Source organism: Leopardus geoffroyi, chromosome D4 (genome assembly GCF_018350155.1).
Source record: "Leopardus geoffroyi isolate Oge1 chromosome D4, O.geoffroyi_Oge1_pat1.0, whole genome shotgun sequence".
In the NCBI taxonomy this organism is placed as follows: domain Eukaryota; kingdom Metazoa; phylum Chordata; class Mammalia; order Carnivora; family Felidae; genus Leopardus; species Leopardus geoffroyi.
The window spans coordinates 78354931-78362965 of record NC_059342.1 but is presented as its reverse complement, the minus strand read 5'-3'; the positions used below and the strand labels follow the sequence as shown (position 1 = coordinate 78362965).

The window sequence follows — 8035 nt, the reverse complement described above, 5'->3', positions numbered from 1 at the left end:
AAAGATTCCTATAACATATTACTTGAGGCCATTGATCTTTTCAGGAGGCAGTGTATCCTAGTGGTTAAAGACCATGACTTCTGGAGTCAGACACCCTAGTCTGCACTCCTCTCTGCCGCTTCCTGGGTCCATAACCTGGGGCAGCAAGTTAACCCCTTCAAGACTCTGCTTCCACTTCTGCAAACTGGGGATTTGAGTAGCAACTATTGCATAGAGATTTGGGGGATCTCTAAGTAAGTTAATTTTAGTAAAATGCATAGAACGGTGTCTGGTAAATAGCACACTCAAAATAAGTGATCACTATTAATTTCATCATCCTCATCATCATCATGTACAATTTTTTTTGAAAGAAAGAAAAAAGGAGGTATAAAAAAAAGAAAAAAATGAAGAAGAAACACAAAAGGCGAATAAGTCTGGGAACCCAAGTAAGAGGAATAAGAAGCACAAAAGATGGAGAGGAGAAAAAAAAAAAAGGGGAGGAAGGGCAGAAAGGAAGAGAGGTGATTGACTCGGTTTGTTCTATTCATGTGTATCGAGCACTGACATTTGTTCCAAGTGCTATGTTTCTTCCAGTAATGATCCCACATGAAGTTCATAAGAGAGAAAAATATTAAATAAATGAACACAAAAAATATGATTACAACCAGCTGTAAATACTACATTGTATGGCCAAGGTAGACCCCTCTGTGGAAAGGACATTTACAGTATGTTTTCTATAACCTAAGGCATATTTGTGCACCTTATAGATTTATTCTTTTAGTTTCGCATCCTCTCCTTTATTCATTCTTCATTTATTTTGTAGCAGCCGTATTCCAGACTTTTAACATCATGGTTTGTATACACAGGAAGAGTGTCCCTTTGGTCAAGGAACTCCTTATTCAGCAGTGGAGACATGTATGTTAAGGAATAAAGGTCATGAAGCCTGGTGGGAGTGTCATGAAGCAATTCACAAGAGAATGGAAAGTTATTCCTGGGGATGGTCATGAAAGACCCAATGAAAACTAGTATTTTGTCACCAGTGACTCTATGACTCTTAACCAGCCTCTACTGCAATTCAGAGATACCACCACATCTGTGAAACCATCTATCTGGGAAAGAGGTCATGAGAAAGATCCTGAAATTCATCGTGGTCAAAAAACGGGCCAGAGCCCAGGTTCAGAGTCTCTCTGCTCCATGAAAGTACACGACACGGAGGGAGGGATAGGAAGTGGTGTTTCAGGGGAAGTTGCCAGTAAGAGGACTGAGAATAGCACACTTGGCTCTGGTAGGCAGAACTCCGCACAGTAAGTGACTACCGAGGTCACAGAACTCTGCCGTTAGCAAGAGTGGTGCAGAGAGCTTTCCATTGTGCTGTGACCTCTCATGACCAACCCACTGAGGCTCTCCTACCTCATCTGCTTTCTTCCAGCTTCTCAGCCAAATCACACCCACTCTCTTTCAAAGGCTCACAAAGTACCAACTCCTTATAGAGCTGATGTCAGAAAAAGGGGCCGGCATACTTATTGTGGAACAACACTGCCACATTAGGTTCACAGTGGGGGTCTGAACTAGGAAGGTGGAGAGAGACTGAGTCCTACTCATTAGGGTCCATACACAGGTGGGCTGTAGGGGTTGCATTTCCACAGAAATTCAGGCCTGATATTATGAGCACATACCCATGTGCATTTCTGTAGGAAGGGGGGGAAGGTTTGTGTCTTTTGTCAAATTTTCCAGAGATCAATGACATTAACGTGCCTAGTAACTAAATACTTACCATAAACTTCTACCTTCTACAGAGTAAGACCGAATTTGAGTAATCAATCTGTCATATTCATAAATAAGTAGAAAGAGAATTTATATTTATCAAATATACGAATTATAGCTGTACAGAGCACTTTATACATATTATCACAGCTGACTATAAAAAATATATGAGAGCTCATTTTCCCCATTTCTACAGCTTTGGAAATATACAGAAGAGAGGTTAAGCAATTTGATCAAGTCTGTACAGGACACAGCAGAATTAAAACTGAAAGCCAGATCCCCAGGATTTTAGGATTATATATATTTTTAGTTGTCTTACATTCTTTCATCTTCAAAGGATTAAATACAGAAAAAAATTCTTATGTTGACTATAAAAACAGAGGAACCTGCAAATTCATAGTATGCATAAAGAGCTTCTTTTCTCTCAAACATACCATATTCTGCCACTTTTATGATGACATTCTATGTATGACAGAGTTAATTTTACTATAAAACTATGATAGGAGAGCAGGTCACAGCAAGATGGGCAACTTTGGCATGAAGATTATTCTGAGCTGAAGTAAATCAAGACACTAGGGGCTCAAGGGAAACTTTTGCCCCTCCCTTAACAACACTGAAGAATCTAAGTTGGGGGTCTTTGCCAGAATAAGGGTTATTAGCAGAGATGCATTTTATCTAGGGACCCATCCGTATGGCAGGGCAAACATCTAATTTCCAAACATCTGTTATTCTTCTTCTTGCCCTGTGGATTGCATTCCTTTTTCCTACCCCCTTGTCTTTAGTCCAGGATGACATATATACCTCATTTTGCCTGTCTTTGGAATTCCCATGTCTATGTGGATTCCCTGTATGTATAGTATTAAATTTTATTTTCTCCGGTTAAACTGTTTCACGTCAATTTGATTCTTATTCCAGCTAGAAGGGCCTTTGAGGGGACAGGAATTCCTGCTTCCCAGAGAAGTTTATCAACTTAAGCTTGGCAATAAGTTACCATTATGCCACCAGAAAGATGGCTAAACTTGGTAGGCTCTGAAAATTTGAAATACAAATCTGGGTCTCCATTATCTCAATCAGCATAACAAGGTGTGTTATAATGACAAGGGGATCTATTCAGAACTTTATTATCACCCCTTCTATACCCTTTCACTCAATTGACTTGTTGAGATTTTGTCAAGGAATGGAAATAGAATGGAATTCAGAAGTAAGCAGGCTTGCATTTGAGTTTGGGATCCATCATTTAATTGTAGTCCTGATAAGAAAAACCAAAATAGAATGCCTGTCATGTGTGTACTACAGAGTTGTTTTGCGTCCACAGCTAGGCTAAGAACTTGATGCTTATTATCTTATTTAATCGTCAGAGTGACACATCAAAGTTGATTCTCTTACTACTTTCACTTTACACACAGGAAAAAATGAATATTGAGAATTTGCCATGCATGTGTACATGTGCACGTGCGCGTACACACACACACACACACACACACACACACACAAAACTTGTTCAAGGTCACAAAACACCTGTCTGGCAGAAGCCTCGATTCAAATCCATTCTTGCAAAATTCCAAATTTCAGGGACTCGAAACTGTATGATACACAGTTTCCCTTACTTTCTGGCTCGGTCCCTTTGACCCATTTATTTACCTTCTTTGGTTCACAGTTTTTTCATTTAAGACCAAGTCAAAAGGATCAGCCACAGTTATCTCAGCATATTGTTTTGAGAATTAAATGGGATCATGCATATAAAACGTTTGGGCCATAGAAGCAGGCTTACGAAAGGTTATTCCCTTCCTGCTTCTGAATCATCAACCTTCTCTCTCCTTGGAGTTCTCCTCCACTGTCTCAGCTCCTCCATCCTTTCCCTGCCCTGCCCCCTTGCTTGGGCACAGATGGCAGAAAGGCCCAGTGACATGGGCCATCATTACCACTAGCTGTGTGTCTGGGGTCAAGTAATTTCTTCATTATCTTTCCTTATTGCAAACAGCTTTTGTAAGAGAAAGGGTCCATTAGTAAATATTGATGCTGGCAGGCAGGGCGTGCGAGCTGTCAAACAGCTGAAATGAGGGATTGTCAGTTCAGCAGCAAGAACATGAAAGCCAGTTTAAAGCAAAGATTGAATAAAGAATAACATAACTAGAAGAACAAGCACACACTCATCAACAATGAACAAAGACAAAGAAAGTTTCAGGTTGTGCTGTTTGGAACAATTGTGTAGTTTTATGAAGGCCTCTGCTCTAAGACAGAATTCAGTTTACATCAATTTGCAAAGAAATTTTTTTAAAAAAAAGAAAACAGAAAGAAAAAAAGAATGCATGACGACTACCATGTGCAGTGTGTTATGAATCAAATATGAGCAAGATGCAAACATTGTTTTCAAGAAGTTTACTAAATAATAAAGTAGTATAGGGTGGTTGAGAACACAGTTTTTATATTTAGAAAAATCTGGATGTAAGATCTGATGTGTATGACCTTGCATTCCCCTATGTGAATCTCAGTTCCCTCCTTATAAAATGAAATTATAATGCCAACACCATAGGGCTGCCATGAGGGTTAGGAAAGCATGTGACATTGTCTCTAGCACATTGTACATGCTCTCGACATCACTGATTTTTAAGAGTGATATTATCACATAACATGATAATACAGAAAATTCTAGGAGTAAAAAGATAGCTTTTGAGATGGGCTTGATGTTCAAAACTAACTTTTTTTTTTTTTTTTTTGGATCAGGGACTAGGAATAGAGTGGGAACATTTCCATTGTTTATTGAGAAAAGGTGAGGATTCGGCCATGCTAATCTTGTAAAGACTGTCATAGGCAGGGAGAACAGTGAAAACAACCATGGACAGTGGGATAGCTTGGGGCAGGCGTGACAAGCAGGGGGCTGTTTCATTTGTCTTTGAACATGGTGTGCGGAGATGGGGATTGCTGGAGATAAGGCTATGAGAAAAATTTGAATCCAGACCTTTAAAGGTCTTACATGCTAAGCCAGTAAGTTAGGACTTCAATCTCTAGTAATGAAGTTGTGATTGATGTTTCCCTTGAACAGGATGAAAATGCCATCATTTCTTCTCATCAGGGTGTACTTTCATCGCTAACCTTAAATCTGATTAGTGTGGTGTTCACAAGCATTGGTTCTGATGTTCAGTTGTCTGCTTTTGAGGCTCAGGTTACTGTAGGATGTCAATCAAGGTATTTCATCTTTTTCTACTTGAGTTTCTTCATCAGTAAGATGAGATCACTATATTCTCTAACTCATAATAGTAGTAAATGATTAAATGAGGTAATACATTGCATCATTTAGAACAGAGCCTGGCATCATTATCACCTAGTACCAAGGCCAATCAGTTACTCAATGATGCTACAGTGATTACTGAATAATTAATAGACCTGGGTAGCTAGTGATGATGATACGTACCAGTCTTTCCCCTACAGCCAACACCCTACATAAAATTTCTTCTTTGACGGTGGATATTATTATTGTCCAAGCCATCTTGGTATAAAATATAATGGTTTTGGCAGGACTGCAATGGAGCTACTGTAGCAGGAATGATAGAACAGCTGAGGCATGATGAGGAGGATAACGCTGAGAAATCAGGTCTGTGGTGGTCAGAGACAGGAATCAGATCTCAGAGCAACATCTACCTTCCCAAGAAAATCGCTGGTTAGTTTGCTGGAGGAAGAGCACTCCCATTTGAATTTTGGCTCAACCAGCGATGGGTTTCCCTGCTGGTCTGTCCTAATTGTGTCTCAGACCCTGGATTTTGTGGGGTAATCTTACAATATTTATCCCCAAGCTATTGATGCACCACTGACTCTCTACCTCACTCCATCCCACCAACCTCTTGTGTGTTGGTCTAAAGTCTAGACATAGAATGAACATCATACTTTGCAAAGTTCCTTATGCTGCACTGATTGGAGCTTCATGACAACTGCTAGAGTTCAGGAAGTATATATACTGCCTTCTTATAAGGAAATAAATAACAGAGAAAATGACTTGCTTTAAGTCACCTACCCAGTTAGTAGAAGCACTGGCCTGGAACTCCGTGGTGCCCTGCCTAGCTATATGAAGCTCTATCCCTGGCACCGTACTGCCTCTCTATCTGCCTAGAGATACCAAAATCTAATAGAGTGTATGTAGACAAGAGATACAAGAACATTACTCTCAAACCCATATCCTACTAATACAGTGCTTCCTCTCAAAAATTCTAAATAGCCTTTCATTACACCTCATGTAACACAGCACAATAATAGGCTGTTAGTCTTACTTCAAAAGTTAGGCAACTGTGGGAAAGATGAGGGTTTAGGAAATAGGGCCTATAGGAGGTAGCTAAGAAAGACTGGAGCTATTTAGCTGGGAGAAGAGAAGGTGGATGAGTAACTTAATAATAATCTTCAAGGGTTATTAAAATACCAGCTGTTAGCCATTCTACCCGAGGTAGTAGGGAGGAAATGGCAGTAGTGAGAATTTAGCCCAGCATTATGAAGAACTTTTATTCCCTTTAGTTATAAGGTCTATTAGACACCAAAACATGATACTAAGCAAAATTGTGGGCTTTTTTTCCCTGGAAGTATTCCAGAATAGGCTTGGAGGTAGTTCCCAAGCACTACTCCTTGGACCATTAAGATCAACTCCCTTGGAGCATCTCTTACAAATGCAGATTCCTGGAACCCACTTCGATGTGCAGACTGGCAATCTCTGGGGGTAGGGGCAGGAGTCTATATATTTTAACAAGGCCCCACGTGAGTCTTGTGCACAACCCCATTTGGAAACCCCTTGTGTATGTAGTATCAGTAAAATTTAACGCAGCAAGAATATATTGCGCACCCACTTGGTGATCCTACCACTGCTATTAGCCTCAGGGAATAAAGATAATAAAAGAATGTAGTATAATTTTAGTCCTTGTGGAGCTTTCAGTAAAGTAATTAAAGATTAATGATGAATTAGGGCAACTGTTTTGCCTTTAACGTAGTGTGATTTGAGGAAAGTTTCTTAATTCCTTTGGCCTGAGGTCCTAAATTGTTAACTTGAAGAATTGAACAAAATGGTTTTAAAAGTTCTTGTGAATCTTTAAAATAATACAATACAGAATAAAGCCTATTTAGAAAAATAACTAAATGCTAATTAAAGAGTATAAGAGAGGATATCGAGAGAAACCAATTCATATGGGCAGGGTTTACCAGAGAAAACTCCAGGGAGAACAGGCGATTTAAATCTGGCATTGAAAGGTAGATGTGATAAAAAGATAAATGCATATGCACATGTGGGGGCCTCGATTTTTTTAAAAAAACTTACTGTATACTGTGTACACATGTGACATCATTTAATACATTACAACATTTAATATCTACAAAGGCTTGTGTTGTTAAAGTGAGGATAATTTTTAGAGGATTTTACCATTTACTAGTCACTTAGTTAGGTGCTATATACATATTACCTGTTTAATCACTATTACATCATTTTCCAAGTGAAGTGCTAGTTTTCTGTTTTTACCCCCAAAATTCTTACGTTTGTATGGCATGGGGATATATTTGAGGACACAGAGAGAGAGAGAAGAAGGAAGAGAGGGAAGGAGGGAGACAGAAGAAAGGAAGGAAGGAAGGAAGGAAGGAAGGAAGGAAGGAAGGCAGGGAGGGAGGAAAGAAGAAAAGAGGTTTGTGGAAGTAAAAATTAAAAAATTAAATGAAGAGTACAGGCTACTGAAAACATGAGTTTAGTTTGAGTATAGGATAAACACTCAGTTGTTTTTCATGGTTGTTGTTTGTTAATATAATTGGGGAGTAATAAGGAAGTGGTGCTTATAGATTTCAATGATGCTTTTTTCCTTTAAAAGACCGCTGAATGAATGAATGAATGAACATATGGAACAGTTCATGAGTTTGCATATCATTGTTGCGTAGGGCCCATGCTAATCTTCTCTGTATCGTTCCAAATTTAGTATACGTGCTGCCAAAGCGAGCACAAGACCGCTGAATTTAAACATTGGAATATATATTCATACAGTAGCTTTAAATTTCCTAAGCAGTTGTACATTTCCTTACTACGTTTTATAAATGCTTTTCATTTGTTTTTGTTGTTTGTTTTCTGTCCATAGGAAGAAGGGACTTTCCCAACCCCTCAGGACTTGGGCCTCGTGAATTTCTGTCTCAAGTTTCCAAACACTCGATAAAGTGATCAAATCATTTTTATCAGTATGTGGATGACACAAATTCACAGGGCTCCCAGTAGTTATGCGCTCGGGCTTAAGTATGAGTTAAACATAAATTCAAATCCCTATTCCGTCTAAAGAGCTGTGTG

At 39.1% G+C, this 8035-nt stretch overlaps 1 non-coding gene across 1 annotated transcript; it reads right to left on the bottom strand.

Annotated features, from left to right (window-relative positions):
- Nucleotides 1-7593: 7593 nt before the first annotated feature.
- LOC123593948 lies at nt 7594-7700 on the bottom strand. Its single transcript, XR_006710623.1, has one exon. It is a non-coding gene; the product is annotated as a U6 spliceosomal RNA (small nuclear RNA).
- Between the last annotated feature and the right edge of the window lie 335 nt (nt 7701-8035).